The sequence below is a fragment of the Armigeres subalbatus genome, chromosome 2 (assembly GCF_024139115.2).
Source record: "Armigeres subalbatus isolate Guangzhou_Male chromosome 2, GZ_Asu_2, whole genome shotgun sequence".
Taxonomy (NCBI): Eukaryota; Metazoa; Arthropoda; class Insecta; order Diptera; family Culicidae; genus Armigeres; species Armigeres subalbatus.
Genome location: NC_085140.1, coordinates 320,983,464 through 321,011,443, shown reverse-complemented (window position 1 = coordinate 321,011,443; position 27,980 = coordinate 320,983,464). Strand labels below are relative to the sequence as shown.

Below are 27,980 nucleotides of genomic sequence, written 5' to 3'. Positions count from 1 at the left end.
TGAACTACTCAGGAATCATTCAGAACTCTAGTAGGTATAAAATGTGGATATCAAATTTAAACAAATCCTACCGAAGGCTTTAATCTCTCATCCTGATATGCCGCCATCTCACTGCTCATTGCATCTGACGCGTACATCCGTTGGGGCACAAGCACACTCAGTCACCATCGAAAAAGATGAAAGCAATCAATGGTTTCTGTCAAATCCAAACAAACGAGAGCGGAAAAAAAATCATAGAATGGATATAAAAATCATCCAGCCATTCCGTCGCCCAGCATGTCAAAAAATTCGGCGACAAAAGGGAGGAAAAAGGTCCTCTTTCTGCTGATCGGAGGCGGAAGTGCGACGACTGATGGTTGGAGAGTCACTCCAAATAATTCCGTTCAATTAAACCTGCATCATACCTACGCAGCAATCCTGAAGCAAAAATCTATATAGCTTCTACAGAGAAAGGGAAATCTGATTTAGGGTGTTTCTTGCCCTTCTGTTCTATTCGGGCTGTTGATTATCTAAGCTTGATTAGGTTTGGGGAACTAACGGTGGGTTTGATAGAAATTTGAAATGAATTTTACTGAAAATTCTAAACATTAGTTTGGCTTATTTGATTATTCTTCTATAAGCTTATTTATATTTCTTCTTCTTCATGCAACATCAAAGCACCAATTGCTTGATATTGTGTGGAAGTAGCAGAAAATCCTTATTTATTTTCTCTCGTTTTTGTTTACAATCAATTTGTAATCAAAGTTCAGCTCTTTGGACACTTCATTTAGAATATTAGGGTTATACGGTTCTTGAAATTTGTTATTATTGTTATTTTTATTATCGAGAGAGTTCTGACTAGTTCGGAATCTAACGATTTGATAACCTACCCAGCTTCTCCACAAACTGAATAATTGGTAACCTAGTTGGGAAACAAATCCCATATGACCTGATGTTCGAACTAAGCTAAAAATCATTCTCCGGAACTAATTTTGTACCCTTTGCAATTTCAGGTGGTGGGTATTAGTACAGCTATCCCAGACTGGCATGCCGTATAAGATCACAGGGAGGATAATTGGCTTATAAATAGCAAGCTTTTTTTTCTAAGGGACAATAACGACCGACGGTTTTTTTTAATAAAATGTAAAACTTCATCATTGGTTCCTCAACCTGTGGCCTGAAAATAAGCTCACTGTCTGGACACTAAAGTCAACCTAAGGTAATCGGCTTCAATGACCTATCCCACAGTTGTGCCATTGAGAGTTTTTCAAACAATTCTCAGGTGAAACATGTTTTGGGGATTTTGAGTGGCGGAAAATGATGACCTGGGTCTTCACCGAGTTGTTATAGATCTTCCAGCGTATCATCACATCCAGACCTCGTTAAAGTTATGCAATCAGCGCTCTGATCACTCTATCTTTGTAGACTCAACACTCACCAAGTCGTTGAGAAGATTGTTCCATAGTTTATACACATACTCGAATGCCTTTTCGACATCGAGTAAATCCATGACGGATGTTTTGGAGACAAAGTTGTTAGTCAACTGCGACGGAAATCAAACTGTTCCTCTAGTAAGATATTTCGTTCTACAGACTCAATCAACCGGCGGCGAATCATCTGTTCAAACAGCTTAAAAACCCTGAGAGAAAGCTGATAGGATGATAGCTGTTTGGGTCCTAGACTTCCGGATGGGGGTGACATTGGCTTACATCGTCTTGGAAATTATCTGAGTCGGAGGCAATGATAAAAATCAAGGAAAGATTTACAAAACCTGAGATTCAGACTGTTATCAGCGTCTGGGGCCTTATCAGCGTCAGCGTCTCGTACAACAAAGTTGTACCGAAAGGCTATAATTTCACTCCAAAATCGAACTTTTCATAGAAGTCTCGGAGACTCATGATGTTATATACCAATCGACTCAACTCGTCGAACTGAACAAATGTCTGTCGGTCCGTGTGTATGTGTGTGTGTGCATACGAAAACCGAAAAACATTACCCCCTTTTGATATTGTAATTCTTAACCGATTTTCTAGCAACAAGTTGCATTCGACAGGGGACAAAGCCGTGTTGAACACTATTGAATTTGATAACGAGCCCAGTACGCTGAAAGTGCCTGCAAATGACATTTGGCTGACGCTGGTGGTCCATGGTGGTGATGACTGTGTGACTGTTAAAGGTAAGGATGGCGAGAGTTGCCCCTTTCTTGATGTCTGGCATTGATCTTTCGATGTTCCAGCTTTGGTTTGCGTGGGGCCAACCAAATGCTTCGTAAGGCTATGGCCACTCCAATCCCTCTGAAGTTTATGCTTTCAACCCCATCAGTCTAAAATCCGGGATTGTTTAATTTAGCTCGAATTTCAGATGGGTTTTGGAGATGAAAGCTACCTCGATTTGCTTCTCAATGAAGATTCCGTTTAGCTCGATTATTTTGGGAGCAAGGGTTTCAAGTCGACCAGCCCCACACTAGAAGCCATTTTCAATGACGAGAAGAACCAGAGTGTAGATCTGGTCTAAACGAGACTTTTTTGGTTCTGCTCGGAAAACGACGTCTCCAGAGAGCAATTATTGGATACCCTAGTGGTCCGAGGTAAACAACCCTTCCAGTAGATAAAAGGTGTTTTGGGGGGCCGTGATGTGGTATATATGCAAGCCATACATAGTTTTCTTTATTCCTCTGACATAAAAGTCTAATACCTTTGTTTTTTTTTTTTCTTTTTTTTCAATTTTTTTGTGTTTTGTCTCTGTCTTTCTGTCCCGTAGAGCACCGTAGCTCTGGTCGTCTGGAAGATGCTCCCATTCGAACCATTCTTCGAGCACGACGTCACACCACATCGTCCCCGACGCCAAATTACCGGATGAGCTGCTAAAATTCCTTGACGTTGGCTTATTTCCCTCTCTTCTTCTTCTTATTGGCAGTACATCTCTACACTACTGGGACAGAGCCGTCTCGCAGCTTAGTGTTCATTAAGCACTTCCACAGTTATTAACTGCGAGGTTTCTAAGCCAGTTTACCATTTTTGCATTCGTATATCATGAGGCTAACACGATGATACTTTTATGCCCAGGGAAGTCGAGACAAATTCCAATCCGAAAATTTCCTAGACCGGCACCGGGAATCGAACCCAGCCACCCTCAGCATGGTATTGCTTTGTAGCCGCGCGTCTTACCGCACGGCTAAGGAGGGCCCCATTTCCCTCTCTAACTAATTTAAAAGCTTATATCGATTGTACATATCACAAAGAAACGTGGCTCCGTAAAGTGTTATACACGCCTGAGCCTACCAAATAAACGAACTTAGAAAAAAACGAGACTTTCATTCTTCGTAGGCAAGCCGCAAGTTTGCTGAAGATTGTAACCAACTGCTCCGGGGTGGAAAAAGTGCGGGTTTCTCCGAGGGCAGAGGTCGGTCATCTTGTTGTAGGTGGAGCCCGGGTGGATGGAGTTACGACCGATCGCTGGTAGGTGGATCAGACGTTGCAGGCGCAGCTGTCAGCCTTCTCTATGATTGGAGCGGTGGATGAACGGAATCCAAAGTCAGGGAGGTGAAATCCGCTTCGATTCATGGAGGAGACTATCATAATTATCATAAAATGAAAAACGCGACTTTTATCTTTTAAGCATTTTTGCATTGCTTTTAATTATCCATTCTACCTTGACTACATGTCAAATTTACTTTATGTGAACTGAAAAATCGAGAGACTATACTCACTTTTTAAATTAAAGGCTCCTAAATCCCTAAGATAATCAAAGCTACGAGTCTTTGGACATTGATGATATGTGTTAAAGGATGAACACTTCCGAATAATTCTTAATTGTTCAAACTGTATCTTTCGGCCTGAAATAGTTCAAGAAAATAATATATTCGATTTTTTCACTGTTCACCCTCGTAATCTAACTATTACTATTGGAATTTTTTGGCGCTACATTCGGGTTAATTGTCTTACTAGGTGCATTTTATTCGAGTGAATACCATTCGCGTTTTACGGGTTGAAAGCTATTCAATTAAATCCACCACGATCCGATTCCTTTACCGAAAAATCAATTATCACAAACAGCCATAACACCCGCCCGCCCTGTCCAACATAAACCAACGATGCAATCGCTTTTCTCATGCATGTCTCCATTCTCGTCATTTTCCCAGATTTCGTGATCACCCTGAAGGACGTCCGCGTCAGCGTGCCGGCAGCCATTCGCCGAGGTGATAATGCAAATTTGATCTGCCACTACGATATGGAAGGTGCCGTGCTCTACTCCGTCAAGTGGTACAAAGGAAAGCGGGAATTTTTCCGCTACACACCGAAGGAGAACCCATCGCTGAAAGCTTTCCCCGTGCTCGGCATCACTGTCGAGGTAAGTGCTACTCCATACTAGATGTACCTACCTGCCCTATGATTGCAGCGCCAGTACCTAAACCGACAAAGCAGAGAGGATTTCCGGGGAATATTACTCATCACTGTCGACTGGCTGGTGCGCTGGTTGCTGGCTGATGAAAAGAAAGTTCATTTTCCGTTTTCTGCTATTTGTTTGCTTGTTTTCACATGAATGGATCTTGGAATTTACAAAGGAAAATCATATTCATAAATGGTGATTATACAGTTGACTAACCCAGAAACGAAAAAAGAATATATTACCTACTTTCCAAATTATGCTTTTCAATACTGTGGCAGCTTTACTGGAGTCCGTATTTTAAATGTTCTTCTGTTTGTCTTCTAGCTATAAAAACTTTTATTTAACATGTTTTTGTCACACCACATTTTCTAGTTTCCAATTGAGGGCACAATAGGTTTTTATCTCAAGTATGACTAGTAAACGAGGATATTTAATTGCCAATCCAAAGACGGCGAGTTTGATTTGGAAACATTTCTGAAAAAAAAATCTAAAATCTTCGGGCGAAATATTGGAAGAGATTCAGGATGACCTCTGGAAGAATTTCCTGCGAAATGTTCTGCAGATATTTTGGGGGAATTAATGGTTCCTGGAATAATTTTCTGCAGAAATTTCCAAGAAAATTTATAAAACATCATTTTGAGGAGAAAATGTCGAAAGAATTCCTGGAACAATTGTCGGGAAATCAAATCCTATAGAAACACTCGAAAGAAAAATCTCAGGGGAATTCCTGAAGAAATTCTCGAGCGTTTTTTTAGGATATCCTGAGGAATCTTTTTGAGATTATTTATAGAGGAATTGCAGAAGAATTACTGGAGGAAGTTACTAGTAGTTAGTAGTAATGGCTGTCTGTTAGAAAATAAGTGACTGGAAGATTTGTCCGCAGAAGATGGTCGAAGGCCAGTAAATCGACCGAAACGTCCGGACAGTCTGGCAAAGTTTTGTTTTGTCATTTTTCGCCGAAAACAAATCGATGAGAATCCCCACCAATAAAAGAATTTCTGAAAAAAATTCTGGAAGAAATCCCTGGAAGTATTTCTGGAAAATTTCCTTAGGGCACTTCCGTAAAATTTCTGGGAAGTATTTTCTGAGGAACTCCTGAAGGAATTTCCGGAGGAATTCTTGTAGAAATTTATGAAGGAATTTTCAGAGGAATTCCCTGGAGAATTTACGGAGGAATTCCTGGGGAAATTCCCTGAGGTATTCCTGGAGGAACTTATAGTTTTTTTCAATTTTTAAATTATAAGTTTTTCAAATCTTTAGATCTTGAGATTTAAAAAAAAGTTAGATTTGCAGATTTTTTTAGATTTTTTTAATTTTTTTATTTTATGATGGCATGGCAAATGCCGGGTAATTCGCAACATTCATTGGTACTTCGCGTACCTTGGGAATAATTTTTAGATTTTTAAATTTTTAGATTTTTAGATTTTTAGATTTTTAGATTTTTAGATTTTTAGATTTTCAGATTTTTAGATTTTTAGATTTTTAGATTTTTAAATTTTTAGATTTTTAGATTTTTAAATTTTTAGATTTTTAGATTTTTAGATTTTTAGATTTTTAGATTTTTAGATTTTTAGATTTTGAGATTTTGAGATTTTTAGATTTTTAGATTTTTAGATTTTTAGATTTTTAAATTTTTAGATTTTTAGATTTTTAGATTTTGAGATTTTGAGATTTTTAGATTTTTAGATTTTTAGATTTTTAGATTTTTAGATTTTTAGATTTTTAGATTTTTAGATTTTTAGATTTTTAGATTTTTAGATTTTAGATTTTTAGATTTTTAGATTTTTAGATTTTTAGATTTTTAGATTTTTAGATTTTTAGATTTTTGGATTTTTGGATCTTTATATTTTTAAATTTTTAGATTTTTATATTTTTTGATTTTTAGATTTTTAGATTTTTAGATTTTAGATTTTTATTATTTTGGAATTTTGGATTTTTAGATTTTCAGATTTTTAAATTTTTAGATTTTTAGATTTTTAGATTTTTAGATTTTTAGATTTTTAGATTTTTAAATTTTTAGGTTTTAGAATTTTAGATTTTTAGATTTTTGGATTTTTAGATTTTTAGATTTTTAGATTTTTAGATTTCTAGATTTTTAAGATATTGTGATTTAAGGAACTTTGATTTTTTTGATTTTAATTCATTAAAGTATTTTAATTTGTGCATTTCAAGAATTTAAGAATAAAAACCTTAAGATCCCATATCTCGCTTTGAATCATAAAGGCGTTACTGCTTTGAACCAATTCATCGAATTTTCTGTTCACCAATCGAAGCAGTGAACTTCGGTAGCATGGCGAAGATTTAATGGTTTTGGCGTGAAAATGTGGGAACTATCCTCAGGTGTCCTCCTAGAAGTTCGTACTAAAATATTTCGGTCTGAAAATTGTTTGGAAACTAAGCAATCTTTTTCGAAATTCTTTGTGAATTAATACGTCTACATACTTTTAGAATTTTTTTATTTGTCCGGAAAGGTCATTTCGACGCATAGGTTATATGATCGAAGGTCATTTGGCCGAATAGGAGCAAAATGAGAAGATAGGCGTCTCCCTTCTCCCTTTTTTTCTTTATTTGAGTGATTTTTCAACATATTGAAGATATCATCACTACGGTCCCCTTAGCTCTTCACACTTTACGCACTGAGAAGTGATAAGTGATAAATGACTTGTGAGGAAGTGAAGAAGTGAGACTTCTCACCTCCCACTCTTCATTTCATGCTTCTCACTATCAAAAGCGAGAAGCGAAACATCTAACTTTTCACTTCGCACTACTCACTTTTCACAGTGAGAAGTGAGAGATGAGTAGTGAGAAGTGAGTAGTGAGACGTCTCACAACTCAATTCACATTTCTCATTCCTCACTGTGAAAAAAGCGAAATGAGAAGTGAGACATCTCACTACTCACTTTCTTCAGTAAGAAGTGAGAAATGAGTAGTGAGACGTCTCATGAGGATTCGTCTTACTTCTCACTCCGAACTACTCACTTTTCACAGTGAGAAATGAAAAATAAGGAGTGAGAAGTGAGACGTCTCATTTCTCACTCATTACTTCTCACTTATCACTGTAAAAAGTGAGTAGTGCGAAATGAGAAGTAACACAACTCCTCATTTCTCATTTCTCACTATGAAAAGCGAGAAGTGAGAAGTGAGTAGTAAGACGTCTCACTTCTCACTGCGCACTACTAACTTTTTACAGTGAGAAGTGAGAAATAAGTAGTGAGAAGTGAGACGTCTCACTTTTCACTTTTCAAATGTCCTATTCAGCCAACTGTCCTATTTGTCCAAATGCCCTATTCGGCCAAATGTCCTATGCGGTCAAATGTTCTATTTGGTCAAATGTCCTATTCGGCCAAATGACTTTCGGCCAGATGGGTTTCGGCCTAATGGTTTGTTCGGCCTAATGGCATTCGGCCAAGTGGCTTTCGGCCGAATGGGTTTCGGCCAAACGACCCTCCCTCTACGCCCACAAATATTCCGTCATGAATTCTCCATGAAAGAGAAATTTCCCTCAGCAGTTCCCTGAGGATTTTTCTAGAGAAATTTCCAGGGGCACATATAGAGATTTTTCTGGAAGAGATATTCTTGTGAGTATTTTATGAGAATTCTGGGAGAACTTCTAGAGAAGTATCTAAAGAAAAAGTGGGAGATTTCTGGAGTAATTTACTTATTCCTGTAGGGTTTTCCCGTTCAATTCTTGGAAAAACTCTGGAGAAGTTTCCGTGAGAATTGCCGGGAGAATTACTTAAATGATTCCCAGAGGAATTCGAATGAATTTGTATAGGAGTTCTTGGAGAAATTTTTGGAAGAATTCCTCAAGAAATTTCCGTAAAATTAATTTTTAAATGAATTGACCTTTCCCGTCAAAATGTTATATTCGCTCAATAGATTCTTTGGCTTATTTAAGATCACTCCCAAAGAACCCATCGTTTTGACGCCTCTAAGTATTTTTTTTTTCGGGTTGGAAACTTTCTCGACATCATGGGCATAGTGTATCCATTGTACTTGCCACACAAGATACATATTCATGCAATGGTGGGCATAGAAAAGCTTTCAATTAATAACTGAGGAAATGCTAGTAGAATACTAAGCTGAAAAGCAGGCAAAGTTCCAGTTGGAATGTAGAGCCATCGAAGAAGAAGAAGAAGTATTTTTCAAATTAAAAACAAAAATCAAAAAGTGCTGCTTTTTTTAAGATTGGTCCGATTTTGAACAAACATCGGGTGAAATTTTCAGGCCGGTTCACACGTGCAACGCTTTTTCGGATTTTGTTTTTGATTTTTTAAATAGTTAGAGGCTTAAAAAAATATGGGTTCTTTGGAAAAGTTGACCTTATATAAGCCAAAGAATCGACTGAGACAATAAAACGAGATACAATTTTTGACGGGAAAAGTCAATTCCTTTGTGAAGAATACCTGGAGAAATTTTCTAAAAAAACAATCCTGGAAGAACTTTCTGAGGAATTCCTGGAGGAACTTTCAGAGAAATTCCGGGAGAAACTTCCGGAAGAATTCATGGAGGAACTTCGGGAGAAATTCCCGGAGGAACTTCCGAGGAACTCCTGGAGAAACTTCTAATGGGATTCTTGGAGGAACTTCCGGAGGCATTTCTTGGAGAATTTCCGGATAAATTCCTGGAGGAACTTCTGGAGAAACTCCTGAAAGCACTTCTAGAGGAATTCCTTGTGGAACTTCTAGAGGAATTTCTGGAGGAACATCTGGAGGAATTCCTAGAGGAACTTTTGAAGGAATTCCTGGAAGAACTTCTGGAGGAATTCCTGAAGGAACTTCCGTATGTATTCCTGAAGGAACCTCTGTACGAATTCCTGGAGAAACTTCCGTAGGAGTTCCTGGAAGAACTTCCGTAGAAATTCCTGGATGAACTTCCGCTGGAATTCCTGGATGAACTTGTCGTTTAATTTCTGAAGGAATTTCCAGCGGGATACCTGGAGGAACTTCTGGTGGAATTCCTGGAAGAACTTTCGGTGGAATTCCTGGAGGAACTTTCGGAGAAATTTTTGGATGAACTTCCGGAGAACCTCCTGGATAATCTTCTAGACGAATTCCGAATATTTCGGGTGCAATTCCTCGATAAACTTCCGGAGGAATTCCTGGAGAAACTCTCGGAGGAATTCCTTGAGGAACTCCCGGAGGAATTTTTGGATGAACTTCCGGGGATGTTCTGGAGAAACTTCTAGAGGAATTCCTGGAGAATCTTCCGGTGAAATTCCCGAAGGAATTCCTAACCAACGTACATTTGGTACAATTGGTTACATTTAAAAAAAAGTTATGTGTCTTCTGTTGTAGGCTGCAGCTTGTGTTTAATGGTTATCATTATTTGCATCGGCTCTTGTTCTCTGTACTGCAAAAATCAAACAGCTAAGGGGCAAACATTTCGACAGCGATCCGACGATGTTTTAAAAATACGTGGTGTACAAATGCGAATCCTTCCTATGTATACGTAGACTGCGTAATTGGCGACATGCGACTATAAACCGGTCCGAATGAAGATGACTGCTACATTCTGCTCTGGCCACTTCGAGCATGGTCTAATAAATCTAGTGTAGAAAAAGATAAAAAAGGATACAACATTTTCAAAATAAAAAAACACAACACAATCGCTTAGAAAGCAATCAGTATCAGTGTTTGCCTTGCCACAAAGCCAATGTACCAATAATCCATTCAGCAAGGAACAACAGGTACTGACCACATATCTCTCTGGTGTCGGAAACTTCGACACAATACAACATTTGCAACACATGGAAGCATTCACCTGCATAGACCATAAAAAAGACTACAACAGCATATGGCATCCACTACCCGGTTCAGTACCAGGAACACTCGAGAAAAATCCTGGCCCCATCCAACTAACTATCGTTTACAGCAAACCAACGGCCTCTTCAATGCTCTCAATGGCATCATCTCGTTTTTCTGTTATTCACAAACCCACCGACATCGTTCAAAGGGCGGAAGGGGAACACTGACGCTGGCTGGTTCAGAAAAGTTCACAAAACTGACACCCACCACTTGACCACACCGACTAGGCACACCGTGTGTATGAATCAGAGACGACACTAGAGAAAGTGAAAAAAAAACTTTCCGCAGAATAAGTTGTTGGGGGAGGATAGTTTAATAAAATACCACAGTCTGAATACCCAACTGAAATAAACCGCGACTTATTCATCTAGCGAGAATGATGACTTTCTCGATAGCTAGAACACAGTTCTTTGAGCATTATCGTCATAGTTTTCGAATGCAGTAATTAGTCGTCACCAAATCCAAAACTTATCAAGTACTTAAAATGAAATCAATTGAAAATACAGTCATCATATTGGGTTTTCTTAAAAATAATATTTATCTGTTAAATATGTGTTAAATTCTTGCAGTTGAGTCCAATAGTGCAAAATTGTTCAACATTAATCATTTTAACATGATGTTTAGTTTCAAAAATAGCCTTTGCGTATACTTTGTATACGAGAAAGGCTAAAAGCTTGAAGGATTTAAAAATTACAATTTGATTGTATCTTTCGGATGTTTCACAATGCAGCACTTTAGCCCATCCTTCCTAACAAACACTGATGGCTAAACTGGCACAAAACTAATTCTAAACGAACTGGTGTGCACTGTAGTGTGCTATTTTTACCACTCGACTGCAATGAGGCTAGCACTCGGGCCCGACTCTGGAGCGGAGAACCCATTTTGCTCTGACTTTGCAAAAAGGTGCCACTTCTCGACTATATGAATCTTGTTGCTCGATTCAACAGCCAGTCAACAGCAACATAAACTAGACCAACGACCAACCGGCGGCAACGGGCTGTATGCAAAATTTCAAACAAGAAATCAGTCTACACTGGAGCTGAGAGTGGTAGTGAAGCAGACGGCAAAAGTTAAATATGTTTCGCATATGCAAAGATTCTTTGGTTCCAACAAATTCCTAACACTTTAGGAAATAAAATCAGTACCTTATTGAAATACAGTTCTTATCAAGGCTGAATGTTTGACTGAAGATTTATTTCGGTGAACTTTTTCATTTTCCATCTAACACTCACATACTCATCTCATCTTAAAATGAAATAATAGAGCGCCAAATTCTGTAGTTCTATGAGACAGTTCATATAAAAAAATAGATGTAGCTATGAAGTTCTAAAGCGAAAAGAAGCATGAAACGAAATAATATGCGCAGATTTGGTTGGCAAATATCAATGGATCTAACACAAAACTACTCTCTTTTCTATTATTCGTATAAGAATCTATCATTTTTTCATACAAGTCAACGGGGTTAAAGAGCAAATATTAACTTGGTTCTCTATCACGTTATGTTCAAACTATGTAGAATGAAGATCTGACTATCTTCAGTTATTACCGCATTCCTACTAAATGACTTGATTTTTTTTATACATCACTAGCAATGAACAGATGTATTGCCCACAATCGCATATTTGTCCCATAAGAATAGGAAATCCAGGAAAGATGAAACGAATATGCGATCATTAGCAGTTTACTACCCATGTATTAAAAATTAAATCATTCCGTTGAAATACAGTAATACACAATGGAAATGAAAATAGGGGGCTTCGCAAATAGATATTCCTCCTAGAGCCGACAAACAAGACCATAATTTCATACGTATACGGATCAATCAGTCTTCTTACATTTCAAACGAAAATTTTAAGAAGTATGTGTTGCTTTCCCATAGCCTTTCAACTATTTGTACTCGAAGCCTTCCTATTCATTAAAAAAACCCTATGATTTTACGAACCTGAACAAATTTCGTAGACATTTCCTACATCACCACACTGCACACCGGTTGATTTATGAATTTTCAAAGCCCATATACAACTGTCATTGCATCGATGCGAGCGTAAGCTGTCCTAAATGTTTGTGTTCAGTTTCGCCATAGATGTCTACTTGGAAAACACATTTCCTCAAATATTTTCCCAAACCCAGCCCAGCTGAATCCACTCCCTATAGTCTCCACACCGTATATTGCCACAGTGACGCATACCGAGCTCGGAAGCATCCGTCCAGCGTTATTCCATCTTTTCGTCGTGCCTCGTCGTCGTTTCCTCACGTGCACTTTCCACAGCCGTGGTTCGATATGTAGCAACCAGCAACGTTTGGCACCGGACCAATCTCCAGCTTCTGTGTCAACCAACAGTGCAACGCAATCAGGGAACTGGCTCAGGCGGTCCAGCGGGAATTGCTTGCTATATGAACTGCATTTTTTTGTGTAGGTGTACTCGCGGTAAACACTTGCTCTTTGGGTCCATCATTGTACTGTGGTCGGAACTGAATGGAATATGGGCACAACTGGGACAAGTACTTCCACAAGCTTTAAAGATTTTTAAACCTTATTTTTGTAAAATTAAAAAAAAAATTTTCAAGTTCAGCACAGAAGCTTTGAAGAAGGAATTTGCACTATTGTTGCATCCTTATACTGTACAAGTTTACAATTTAATATTTGGGCATGATTAAGAGGCGTGTCTAACTGGCACATAATATGTTTGCCTTTCTCGCACAACCTATTTAAACATATTTATTTATTTATTTATTTATTTCATCTTTGGTTCAAAACCACACAGACTACAGTATCTTAATCCTATTTTTGAAGACAAACACTAACATTATAATCAAACATATCACGCATACATCGTTAAACAATCTACAACATCTGTCATCGGTGGTCTGTATTGTAACCGTAAAGCAAAAGTACACGATGCGCTGGGGTCCAAAAGCAATTGGGGGATTGCGTAATCTTGGCGGCTAGGTGCCGTGGAAATTGATTTCCCGGAGCACGCTACTGCAGTCAATGTTATCACGAATCATGTAAAAAATGTATGAAGTCGTTGTAAATACGTTCAGCGTTTGGAGAGTGTTTGCCCAAGCCAATGAGCGTACATCTGTGCTCCATACGGTAGCAGGTTATCAGGATTGGTCCATGGCGGCACTATCGTAATGGCAGATCTGACAGGAAACGTTTTCTGGATGCTTTGCTATGCGTGATGCATGAATCCGGGCATAGTAAGGAGCCCATATTTTAACTCCGTACTCAAGAATGCTTCGGACCAATGAGCAGTATAATGTTTTCCAGAGCATAAACATCATCGAATTGTGCAGAGTTGCGGCGCCAGGAAGCCAAGCATAGTGTTGGTTAAAGCTTTGGAGATTGTCTTTGAGATGCTACGCTCGTTGAACCGAAGCTTACTGTCCAAGGTGTATGAGCCAAGATCGCTTTATGGAGTTAACTCTCATAAGCGGTGATTGGTCCCATCGAATAGTCAAATCTGATTGATGAGTGAACACAGGGAAAAGTAATGCACGATTCTGGCATTTGGTAAAGCGTTAGCTTACATTCCGTTTATCTGACGCACCACGATGATAAGCGCACAATGTCGGCTTTCTTGAAATGCACAGCAATCTAAAGGCTGACTTCACGACTCGGTAAATTTTCAGGTCATCCGCAAAAGCAGCTTGCACGAGTGTAGCTGATCGCAAACGTCGTTGATAAATAGCGCAAAAATTAAAGATCCTAGGTGACTCCCTTGTGGAGACGCCAGACTGGAACTTCGAATTCATCCAGAACTGGCGTCCACGAACCTTCGACGTAAGGCTTTTCTTGAAGTCAAGTACGAATGAATCTAGTTGACGATCCACGACGGTGGACCAAGACGGTTCAGTTTCAAAATAGCAAGATCATGCGGAACTTTAACTTCAAATGCTTTCTGAAAAGTCAATATACACAGCACTCTACTTGTTGCCGCTTCTCGATGCATCGGCAATAACACTATTGGTGAAGCTCATCAAATTAGAGATCGTCGAACGTGTTTTGCATACGAATCCATGCTGGAAATCTTCAGATATAACGGATTTGGCACGGCTGGATAAAGCATTCTTTGCTTCATGCAACAGTCTTTCTGATACTTTGGCCAAACAGTTCAGGATCGAAATGGGTCGGATAATTTTCCACGCTTCATGTATGTTGCCAGATTTGAAAATCAATGTAATTGATGCGTGCTTCCAGGCATCAGGGGAACACGCCATCCGCGAGTGATCAGGTTGAAAATTGTCAGGGGCTGGGACAGCCAGTGAAGTGGCTGCACAGTTTTTATGAACGACGGTGGAATCTGATCTGGACCAGGTCCCTTCGAAACGTCAACTTTGCATTAAGAGCGTCCAAAAACCGTGTCAATACTGAGGTTTAGCTGCGGTAGATGGATGTTGGAAGCTTTGTAACTCATCTAAAATATTGTTGTGGCGGTGAATGGTGATACGTCTGACTCCGAAACACACTGGTGAAAAGAACTCAGCAAACAGATTTGCAGCAGAAGTGTTGGCGGCGGAAGAATTATGCCAGTTACCATAGAAGACGTTATTTTGCGAGTATTCACAAAAGACCAGAACGATGAAGGGTTCTTTTTGAGGTTCCGTTGCATTTGTTCAATATACTCACGGAAACGAACTTCGCATGCACGCGCTGTTGTACTCCAGCTTCCGCAAGTTGAACAGCATACTTATTCTCAGTTGTCCTGGAACGAAAAATAACGTTTACGGGCCTTGCGTAGACGGTTCCGTAGTCTGCGCAGTAGCTGCGGGTTCCACCATGGTTGTTGGCATTTGTGTAGACTTTCTTCGGGTTTTCTTCAGCGGAAGACATTGTCACGAATTACTTTGGTAAACATTGTCATACATAACAGTCCACAGCATCATCCACCGTTTCTGAGGTTTGATAAACACTGTCCAGTCCAATGCAGTTAATCTAGCGTTGATTACATCAAGAGTCACATCGATGCAAGTTATATTCATTCCCGTGCAGCTGAATTCTGACTGCGGGAGTTGCAAGTGCTTCAGAGGCCTGCATTCTGAGCAACAAATTCTGGCTTTGTGGTAAGGATCGACTTTCAAAATGGCATCAGGTGATCTCAAACAGCAGTTCAATTCGATCAGAATCACTGGCACGAAAACTAAATCGAGAAGCCTACCATTCGCATTAACCAAACTCATTGATTTGCTGCAATCCTGGTGGGTAATAAAGACTCGCAACTACTGCAAGTTCTTGTTTCCGACGAGGGTACGTTGAGAGGCAGAAACCCATGTACTTCATCATCGAATTCCCAGTGGGCCAGAATTAGGAAGGTTGTAATCGCCCGCATGACTATCCTTGGGTGACCTCACGAGGGTCAGGGATTCACCGTGCTTAGCGTAATAAATATCGGCGGGACTGCGCGGTCTAATATAGATGCAACACAGACAGAGTTGACTCCTTATGGTAGCCAGTATATAACTTTCACAATAACGCTCAAGATCATCGCTGCTTCTTCAAGAAATACGGCTTTCAATTCAGCTGGGCTCTCACTGCGATTAGGACACCTCCTCCACGCTGAAATACACTGGTGCGAGTGTTTCTATTGCACCGGTAGATGAATGGTGTAGTTGGCTTGACAGTTCGGAGTTCGGAGATGTCGGAATAGGAGCCGTGTTTCTGTGAATACGATGACATCAAAATCACAGGACAGCAGTGAATTGAGTAGAGTGCTTGTTTTTTGTCCCTCAATCCACGGACGTTTTGGTAGTAGACGGTGAGCGGAGAACAAGTGGTAGCGGAATGAGGAAGGATAGATACGACAATTGGAGAGACTCTCACGAACGGTGTAGCTTCTGAAATGCTGATAACAGGGCCCAGTATCCACGTTCTGGGCTGGTTTCCAAAAGTCTGGAGTGCGGTATCATCGTCAATGAACTCACGGAATTCGATCCCTGTATGGCCAGCGACAGAGGATCCATAGCTTTCGTTTCTGATGCTAGACTGACTCTACCATGAAAGAGATGAATGACTTCGTCGACACTTGTTTGCCTCTCGGTATCAGGAGATTTCACCAGATAGCTTCGTCCACATTCAAGCAATCCTTGGCAAGTTTCCTCGACATCGGCTTCCGATACATCGGGTGAAATTTTCAAAAGATAGATCCAGAACTTGAGTCAGTTGATCGATGCTACAGAAGCTGATGATACGTTGGCGTTTCGACGGTCCGGCACCGCGAAAGAATTTTTGGGCTGATTGATCAAATGGTGCAGCTTCGTCATCACGGCTTCTTTTCGGCGTATTATTTTTACCGAACCTGAACAACTGAAACGGGAGATAGTACCGCAGGCGAAAGCTTGTTGAACCACCTTTTGATCTCTTGCCTGATCTCAGCGATGAGGCTGTCCTCTTAATCTCACTCTTTATTTCCCTTCTTCGACGATTTTTGATACGTATCCTTCAGTTCAACCGTGGCAGCATTCATAGATGCCAATGCGATTTTAAATCGAGCATTGCCTTCATTATGTCGCGACATCCTGTACACATCCAGAAAATAGAAGATGTGCCGCATATTTCCCTTGTACAGATCTTCCAGAAATGCCCGCGCAGTTGTAATGAAAGTTGCTTTGCAGAAACCACCGCAAAGAGAAACTTCTACAGTTGACAAACTGCAAGCGCAACTATGACCAAACTTCCCAGCGGAGACATCTTACACTTTATGCAACTTGACCAAACAGAGTGAACGATGGAGATGCTCTTAAAAAGTTAATGGCATATGCTGGCTAACCAGATGGCGCCACTAGTTCAAAGGCGATGACAAGACAGCTCCCGATGACAGGTTTAGCGGATGACAGTGGCTACTAACAGGTTCACACACTACTATATCTCACCTATAAGTTGATGTTCTTCAGCCAACAAAACGCATGTAACATTGAATGGCTAACTTTGAACACGGCGCGACGACGATCAAAATATAAACAAGCTGCTAATGATCGGAGATGGCAATTCACGATCGGTGGTTGTGCATGATGACCAGGATATGGGGTGTTTTCGGCTTGGATGAATGAGAACAGCAGCAGCGAAAAGGAGCATTTATTGATGTTTGGATGGTGCGGTGCAGGTTGGTAGATTTGTCAAATGCTTTTGGTTCGGTGCGCAGCTTGATGATTTGTTTGGTGCAGTAAGCGATTGGCGGTGGTGGGTTTTAGCTTGATCGACAGGTGATGCAGGGGGAGAGCGGCGAGGTGGGAATATTGGCAAGTGGCGCGGTTTTAGTGATTCTTCCGCATCGAGCCGACTCGGAAATATATTAATTTCACAATCCTACCTGATCACAATTGTTGTACTTAATGAAGCGGCGATTGGAGGGCGGTTTATATGCAGGCGTATCGGTGAGCAGAGGATTTTGGAAGCGATCGAAGGCGATGAATCAATGATTTGAAACAGCACAGAATGTAAACACAGTGAGCTTATTGGGCAGTGTTGCCAGTTGTTCTAAAAAGCTATACTTTCCCTTATACTTTTGAGCCAATAGTTGTCGCAAGCAGCACAACTTAATCCACTAATGTGCAATCAAATACAAAGAAGCAAAAACGACGACTATCACTGGTGAAGTTTAGCTGGGACAGGATGGTCACCCCCCGGACAGTCCCCGGATAGGTTGGCAAGGATTATCGAGGTACTCTTCCCGTCCCGAGCCACAAGTCCGCAAGGCAGCGGGTGCGGCCGAAATGGTGGCTCCGGTGACGAACGAAGAGTTACTCGCGTTGGCCAAATCCCTGGGAACGAACAAAGAAAATTCGTGTTGTTGCCGAAGGCCGGGAAGCCGCCGGGCGACCCATCGGCGCATAGACCAATCTGCCTTATAGACACGACGGGCAAGTTGCTAGAGAGGATTATCCTCAACAGGCTGACCTCGTACTCAGAGGGTACGAACCGCATGGAAAGCAATCAGTTCGGTTTTCGCAAGGGTAAGTCCACGTTGGATGCCATTAACTCGGTGGTAAAGACCGCCGAGATAGCGATATAACGGAAAAGGCGAGGTACTCGATACTGTGGATTAATGACACTTGATGTGACGAACGCATTCAACAGCGCAAGCTGGGATGCCATCGGGTTCCCGTTACACCGGCTTAGCCTGCCGGTGGGCCTGTACCGGATTTTGAAAAGCTATTTCCAGAATCGTGTACTATTATACGAGACCGATGCCGGTCAGAGAAGCGTTCCTATTACCGCAGGAGGTTCAATACTGGGCCCGGTATTATAAAGCTAAAGTTCCATCCTGGTGTTAAGATCGTCAGCTTCGCCACTAACGTAACCTTGAAGGTCTACGGTCAATTCCAGAGGTAGAACTGACCACAGCACACGCGATCAGCACGGTGGTGGATTGGATGAGCGCTAGAGACCTGGAGCTCACTCAACATAAGACGGAGGTGGTTATCGTCAACAACCGCAAGTCGGTTCAACATGCAGTGATTCATGTGGGTGAAGTCACGATCGCATCAAAGCGGAGTTTGAAGCTCCTTGGGGTCGTAATAGACGACAAGCTGACCTTCGCCAGCCATGTCGACTATGGCGTGTCAGTATGTGTCAGATGGTCCGTTAGAGAGAGCACCCAAGTAACCCTCATACGGGATGAGTGCCTGTGTGAGCGTGGATGAGCGAGTACATTAAGTACTATCTATACTCCAGAAGTAAAGCAGGGAGGCAGTAGTTACTGGGGGAATCAGGGTATTAGCAGAGAGGGTAACTCAAGTAACCTTCCGCTACTTGGGTGGATTTAGTGGGTCGGCCTTTTGTCAACCCCACTCCCCACTCCAGTGATAATTTCAGGTGTAATTTGCCTTCATCCCTCTAAAAAAAAGATGGTGCACATGACCCATATACACGCTGATAGTTCTGATAAAAAGTGACTTTTCGTCATTTTTTTATAAAAATCGGGGAAACTTCCGAAGAAAATCTTAGAGAAAGTTTTTGGAGGAACTCCTGGAGAAAATCCTGAAGTAATTCCCGAAGCAATTCCTGAAGAAATCTCTAATTTCTTCGGAAATTCCATTTAACATTTTTTAGAAAATTCCTTTAGAAATGCATCGCATCCGGGAGTTCCTTGAAAGGTTATATCAGAAATTCCTTCGAAAATTCCTTTAGCAATTCTTCGAAAATCCTTTCGAGTTCTCCCTCCGATAGTCCTTCATAAATGAACTTTCGAGAGCTCTTCCAGTAATTCTAAATATATTTTTTTTGTAAATTTCTCCAAAAATTTCTTCGGACGGTTCACCTGGAAAATCATTTGAAAATTCTAGCAATTCTAACCGTAATTCTTGACGGAAGTTATCCGAATAATTAATAGTTTAAATAAAAAAAACAGTTTCAGATGGAAATTCAAGATCAGTTTTTAAGGAATTTCTCAAGATTTTTTAAGGAATTTCGCATGGATTTTCCAAAAGAAATTTCCGAAGGTTTTGTTTTCAAAGAATTCCTAAAATAATTTCAGAAAATAGTTCTGAAGAGATTCCCAAAAGAATTCCGAAATTAATTTCCGAAGGTCTATAGAAATTTCTGGAAAATGTTCTGGAGGTATTTGCCGAGGAATATCCGAAAGAATTCCTGGAAAAAATTCTGGAAGAATTGTTGAAGAATGTTCTAAAGAAATTCCTGGAGAAAGTTTTGCAGAAATGCTTGACTAAAATTTCGACGAAATTCCAAGATTTTTTTTCTAGGTTTTCAGAAGAAATTCTGTGAGGAATTACCTACTGTATGATTTTCGAAGAAATTACCGGAGAAATGTCCAAAGGGATACCTGTCTTTTGAAAAATCCTTAAATATTCACCTAAAGAATTACAAAGAATTTTCTGGCGGAATGCCACCTGCCTTACTTTATCACTTACTTATTGTACTTACTTACTTACATATACATGTATACTTACTTACATTATTTACTGTACTTACTGTATGTGCCCTTACTTACTTACTGTATTCTACCAACTTACACATAATTACCCACCACCCCACAACCAACTCCAACCCACCCCACCCCCACCCAAACCCCACCCCCCCCACCCAACCCCACCCACCCCACCCACCCCACCCCCCACCCACCCCAACCCCCCCACCCACCCACCCCACCCCACCCACCCCACCCACCCCACCCACCCCACCCACCCCACCCCACCCACCCACCCTGCACCCACCCCACCCACCCACCCACCCCACCCCACCCACCCCACCCCACCCTGTCACCCCACCCCACCCACCCACCCACCCCAACCCCACCCACCCACCCACCCACCCCACCCACCCACCCACCCCACCCACCCCACCCACCCACCCACCCAACCCCACCCACATCCACCCACACCCACCACCCACCCACCACCCACCTGCCACCCACCCACCCACCCACCCACCTGCCACCCACCCACCACCCACCACCCACCCACCCCACCCACCCACCCCACCCACCTGCCACCCACCCACCTGCCACCCACCCCCCCCCAACCAACCCACCCACCCCACCCACCCCACCCACCCACCCCACCACCCACCCCACCCACCCCACCCACCCCACCCACCCCAACCCACACCCCACTCCACCCACCCACCCACCCACCCACCCCACCCACCCACCCCACCCCACCCACCCCACCCCACCCCACCCACCCCACCCACCCTACCCCACCCCACCACCACCCCACCCACCCCACCCACCTGCCACCTCACCACCCACTGCCACCCACCTGCACCTGCACCCACCCCACCCACCCCACCCACCCTTACCTGCACCCCACCCCACCCACCCCACCACCCCCCACCCAACCCACCCACCACACCTGCACCCACCCCCACCCCCACCCACCCACCACCCACCCCCCACCTGCCACCTGCCACCCACCCACCACCCACCCACCCACCCCACACCACCCCAACCCCACCCCCAACCACCACCCCACCCACCCCCCCCCCACACCCCACCACCCCACCGCACCACCACCCCCCACCCCCCCCACCCCACCCACCCGCCCCACCCCCCCTCCCACCTCACCCACCCCACCCACCTTGACCCAACCCACCCCACCCACCCACCCCACCCCACCCCCCACCACCCACCCCCCCCACCCCCCCCACCCCCCCACCCACCCCACCCAACACACCCACCCTACCCACCCCACCCCACCCACCCACCTTACCACCCACCCACCCCCACCCACCCACCCACCCCTTGCACCCCAACTTGCCCTTGCCCACCCCACCCACCTGCCTTGCCGCCAACCCACCCACCCCACCCACCCACAACCCACCCTCCACCCACCTGCCTTGCCACCCACCCACCCCACCACCCACCACCCAACCTGCCTGCCACCCACCTTGCACCCCACCACCCACCCCACCACCTGCCACCCACCACCCACTCACCCCCACCCACACACCCACACCACCACTGCTTGCCTGCCTGCTTGCCTGCCACTTGCCACCCACTGCCCTTGCCTACTTGCCTTGCCCTTGCCTTCACTTGCCATTTGCCTTGCTTACTTACTTACTTACTTACGTATAACGGTACAGATTTCACGTTAGATTTTGGTGCGTTCACTTATCTACCTGTTTTTTTTCATATATTTTTTGAACTCGCAAAGCCATTAAAGAGCTGAAAAACAATAAGGCTGCGGAGAAGAACCAACTTTATTATGTCGAACATATGGAAAGACGAGGAATTGCCTGCTAGCTGGTTGAACGGCCTCATTTGCCCTCTCTTTATAATAGGGCACCGGTTCTCAACCTGGGGTACCTTCGCCGGTCCAGGGGGTACCTCGGACAAAAATGCATAATGTCGGATTTTAATCAAAACTTATTGATAAAGTTTTGATATATGTATATATTTTTTAATTTCAAGATTTTGTCTTGTACATAATATGCATGGCGATCAGTAACTCAAAGACTATTGAATCCTTCCCTCCACAACCAACGTAATGGATGAAAGGCTGTGGGAGAAAAGATCAAAAGGACAGAACGATGAATGAATAAATTTTAAAAATCTTCTATGCTATCTACCTGATTGAAACAAAATGTTGAATGATAAGAATATGAATATGAATATGCTTCTGAACTAAAATTTAGAGTCTACACGTTCGGAAGCCTCCAATTAAAAAACATGAAGCTTTTTCCGAAAAGCTCTGTTGCTTCAAAAGCCATCTATTAAACAGCTCGGAGATGATCGGAGGACTGCTTCCAAAAGGCCCAGAAGCCTACTTTCAAGAGGTCCAGAGGCCACGAAAGCCTTTGTTTAAGAGGTTCGGAAAACTTCTTTCAATAGGCTGGGTAGCCTACTTTCAGGAGGCTCAGAAACCTCTTTTCAAGTGGTTCGGAAGTCTCCTTTCAAGAGGCCCGGAAGCCTGCTTTCAAGAGGTCCGGAAGCCTCCTTTCAAGAGGCCCAGATGCCTTTTTCAAGAGGCCCAGAAGCCTTCTTTCAAGAGGCCCAGAAGCCTCCTTTCAAGAGGCCCGGAAGCCTTGTTTCAAGAGGCCCGGAAGACTTCTTCCATGAAGCCCAGAAGCCTTCATTCAAGAGGCCCAGAAGCCTCTATTCAAGAGGCCCAGATACATATTTTCAAGAGGCCCAGACACCTCTTTTCAAGAAGCCCCGAAGCCTCCTTTCAAGAGGCCCGGAAGCGTCCATTAAAGAGACCCCGAAGCTTCTCTTCAAATGGCTCGGAGTTCATCTTTCTAGAGGCTTGGAAACCAACGTACAAGAGGCATCATTCCAAGATGCTCAGAAGGCTCGTTTTAAATGGCTCGAAAGCCGCCTTTCAAGATGCTCGGAAACTTCTCTCTAAGAGTTCGATATAATGAAAATTTCAACCAACTTTATGGAGAGTCATAGGGGAACTGCTCCTGGAATACAACTTGCAGACACATCATCTCTTTATCGATTTCAAAGCGGTGTACTATTCAGTGAACGGAATTAATTATGGCAAATTATACTAGAAAATGGTTTTCCGGCGAAACTGATACGGATGATTCGTGTAACGTTGGACGGATCGAAATTAAGTGTAAGGATTACGGATGAAATTTCGACATCATTTGTTACCTTATATGGATTGAACCAGGGTGATGCACTCTCGAATCCACTGTTCAATATAGCGCCCGAGGGAGCGATTAGGAGAGCTGGTGTGCAAAGAAGCGGTACCATTATCCCACATTATCCCCTGCCGTGGAAAAAAAATTGTTCCCTTTCAAGAGGGAGACTGCGAGGATTGGACTCACGACCAACACCAGCGAAACGAAGCTGGTAATCAACGTGGGTTCATTATTGGTGGTGATAGTGATATGGTGCTGGATGGTGAAAAAAAGTGAAAGAGGTAGAAGAATTTGTGTATCTTAGAACATTTGTGACGTGCGATAATAATGTTACTCGCGAGGTGAAAAGGCGTATTACATCTGCGAATAGGGCTTATTACGGGCTTCATAACCAGCAAAATTCGCGCTATATACTACTCCGATTCTTCTGGTGGCTTTATACGGCAGTGAAACATGGATGCCAAAGGAGGCAAATCGGAGAGCGTTTGGAGTGTTTGAGCTATAAGTGCTGCGATAAACAAGAGAACGGCATCTGGCGGCGTCGCATGAATCACAGGTTATGCCAGGTGTATCAAGGGCTAGATATTGTTTAGCTTATACAACTCGGCAGAGTACGGTGGGCTGGACACGTTATTCGTATGCCAGAATTGCGTCAAGCGAATAATTCAGTGGATAACCCGGAAGAGGCCGTGTAGTCTTCCTGAAAGGCCTCGTACACAATGGCTTTTTGCTGCTGAATAGGACCTGAGAGGGCTCAACGTTCAGGGCGGCTGGACCGAGTCCATTGGAGAAAAAGAATACTCCATTCGGTGTAAGTTCATCGAGGAAGAGCTTTAGCTCAACAAGTATCAGTAGTAAGTTGACGAGTAGTCTGATTCGCTTAGCTTCTATCTTCAGTCTGATGTAGGCTGCCTTCATCTTCTCAAAGTAGCACATAACAGAACTATGTGATGAACTTATCTCAAGTGTAAAACATCACAATAATAAGTTTAAAAAAAACTCTTCTGTGTTGACTGTTGCACGCCCGTTTGTATAATGCCTCCTTCGCCCTTGTGTGGTGTTGCAGCAATGTCGCCCATGCTGCATTCTTCTTCTCCACTAACTGCTCACATTCGCCGTCATACCACTCTACAGCTTCTCCTCGATTAGCCTAGGAGTATAGAGAGGTTATCCATTAAACCAATGAAGCAGAAACCAAACCACAAAAATTGTATGTGTCTTTATGTCCAGAAAACAGAAAATGAAAACGACTTAAAAAGTGATTAGGAAAACAGTTTTGAATAGTTAAGTTAATCAAGTATAGTCTTCAGGTATAAGTTCAAAAATACCTCATGAAATGGAATCTATTTTTCGAGTAAATCCGGCGCGAAACATATTTAAAAATACGGCTTCGTGCTCTCGGAATGTAAAAAATATATTTGTAAAGATAATAATAATTGCAGTTATTTATTTTAAGGTTTTAACCAGTTATCCGATCGTTGTTCCTTGACCACTGCGCTGTCCAACGCCGACAGGCTCACAACTGAAAGCGAGGACAACACCGACGACAGCATCTTTCAGCTTTCTGTCGCTCCGTCGGCTTCCATCCGCTTATATTCGAAACATATTTTGTGTGGGTCAGGGCAAGATAAACAAGCGAAAGTCATATGGGGAAACTACGGAGGAGAATCTGTTTCATGGAGTGTAGGGACATGTACATACATATATTGCGAACACCGTCCAGAAACCAATTCCGTGAACCTAAACAAAGGTGATGATGACGATACCATCACAATACGTGTGGAACATTTTGGCATCCTACTAATAAAGTTTGTCGCTTGAAGTAGTTCGTTGTGAACAATAGTTAGTTGAAAGGCATAAATTGAGTGACACAACAGTTAATCAACAAAATCCCCCAATTTTTTTTTTTCAAAGAAAAAGCCTCTCTAAATAGCATTCTAAATAAAGCCCACCATATTATCTTTTAGAACAACTCCCAGAAACGTAGGCACTATCTTTTTTTATTTGGAAAATCATTCTGCAAAATGGAAAATGTGTTGTTGGCATACGGATTCTAGTTTAAACACCAATGCATTCATCTAGTAGTATTACTATTCGTTTCTTGTAAATCACCAAGATACCAACCTTTGTGGTACACTCTTTTTGTTATAAGTTTTAAACGATTTTTTTAGGTGTCAACTGACTTAAAAGTGCATGAAACTTCGAAATATGATGTTCTTATTTTGCTTTTCTCTTCCATTTTTTTTTTTGTAGTAGAAAATAGATTCGGACATTTTTCGGTTTATTAGCTCAAAATATGTCACTTTGTCAAATTTGAGCTTAATCAGTTTAGATTCACGTCAAAGTTTTGAAACCATCTACTTGAATTTCATGAACGCTTATGTTCCAATTGTGGGTTGGTGAATAAAACTATTTTTGGACTCTGAGCCAACCTATGAACAGTTCACATTTAAATCGAAATGATAGTCTTTCGGTACAGTTTTGTTGTACGAGAAACGCAAAACTTAATTAGAAATGTAGAACATCCTATCAACATGATGCAAAGGTAGTTTTTCGCAGTCCTCACAACACATAACAGCAACCAGTTAGCCACCTATGAAAGCGCAACGACGAATGCAAACAACAACTGACCTTCTGGTTGTTTTCTCAATTTCCTATCGCCCCACAGCGTTCGCAGTCCAACGGAAGCCATTTGGCGCTGACCGCAGTGGAGCCAACGATGTCCGGCAAGTACAGCTGTGAAGTATCCGCAGATTCGCCCTCATTTCACACGATGATCGTGTCCAGCGAGATGGAAGTAGTGAGTGAGTATTTAGTACCGGCAGGTAGCAGCCTGCCTTCATATCAACCTTTGCAGTCTGTGGTGTCCCAACTATTCACTATTGCCTACCAATGTTAGCAGAAGGTTTACCACATTGCACCGTACTAACTGGATGGGTTTGAAAGTGTACCTTGAGTCATCGCAATGTTTCGTCCGCATGACCGTTTGTAGTCTAGTACCGTAACTGCGACCATGTGTTATTGATATTGATATTGAACATTCAATAAATTATCATTCCTGAGTAGTTACAATGCAGATTGTTGAATTGGAAATTTAATGCTGATTCTGTTGTAAAATCTTGTTATTTCATCGAATATTTCAATTCAGATTTTCATATGGAGATGGTCAGATTACGTAGCATGTTTTCAGAGCCGACGACATTATTGTTCTTCAAACTAAAGCTCGTATCAATCAACAAAAACATGGACCCGACTTTGGTAAGGCAATTGAAACCCCTACGGGCTGATTTCCGCTCTGTATAAGGTCAATACAATGGAATTAGCTCTCTGAAGAAAAACAAAATTGATGCGAACCTTAAATGAAAATATGTTTGAAGCTGTATCGATATATGCACATAATTAATAAAGTTGATTCAAGTACGAGACACTGAAGACGGCCTTCCTGTTGTTGTCGAAATACGTATCTGTAAAGATATAAAGTGGTAGAACTTTATGGAGTAGTACTAACTCGTTTTACGACAAGTGAAATACGATTAATTAATATTTTACTGTTTGAAAAGCCTAAACTGGATTAAGAGGCGCACATTTTAGTCAGTTTATTTGGCAGGACATGGATATGTGTGCGTGGAGGCGCGTGGTATATCGTTCATAGGGTAGTCTCGCAAGGGGATCTCCAGGTAGCCTTGCGAGCAAAGACGTAGGATTGCCAATCCGGAAATGGCGAGTTCGATTCTCGGTCCGGCACCCTGAGCATAGTGTATCCATTGTTCTTGTCACACAAGATACATAGTCATGCAATGGCGGGCAAAGAAAAGCTTTCAATTAATAACTGAAGAAATGCTAATAGAATGTTGAAAAGCAGGCCAAGTTCCAGTTGGAATGTAGAGCCATAGAAGAAGAAGAAGAAGTCTCGCATGTGTGTTCAAATGGATGAATCAGAATGGGGATTCATTTTTTATTTTGCAATTCCTGATCATAATACCTTATTTACAGTTCGTGTTTGACTGATAAAAACGGCCTACTTTTGCATACCAATGAAATGAGTGCCTTAATGACCATTATGCAACTCAAATGAGTTGCCAATCATTGCTCACAAAAGTCATCGTAGCAGCCTGCAATGCCACAGTAGTGACGAGTTGCAGGGTCTTCACTGCAACTAGTCGCATCGTCGATGACGCGCACGACATTAGCTATCTTCTCGCAACCAAATCGTCATGACGACATCGAAGTACGAAGACTTCATACTTTTATTCTTCAAGCGGCAGCTGTTTAGCAAAGATTTTTTAAAAACTTTATAATAATGAATTGGAAGTAACGTATGAAGGCGTCATAAATGTTATCGATATATTTATGATACCGGTGTTCCAAGTATTTGTTAATTTGAGACGCCATTTTATTTTTAAGTAGTCCGTCTATAGTGACGTGCGATCAATTATGTGAAGGAGTGACTACGGAAATTGTCATGACTTTTGACTGTGCGACTACATGTTTTTTTTTTTTTTTTTTTTTCTTGAGCAAGGGTTAACGGAAATCTGCAACCAGACACCTGAGGAGGTACTCAGGTAGTGTGGGGATGGGTATGTCATGTAACTCTTACCCGACCCACTAAAACCAAAACCCTTTCGCCAGTCCGTACCCCCGGCCCGCAATTAAGCAATACATCAGGGGGGGACTATTGAGAACGCTCACGCCTATGCTAACGCACTTGACGTCAATACACACAACATCGACTTCAAGGGTGGCTACCTCACCAC

General features: G+C 42.2%; 1 pseudogene; it reads left to right on the top strand.

Moving 5' to 3' along the window:
• Positions 1–27,980, top strand: part of LOC134216816 (uncharacterized) — an 85,106-nt pseudogene that overhangs the window by 44,996 nt on the left and 12,130 nt on the right.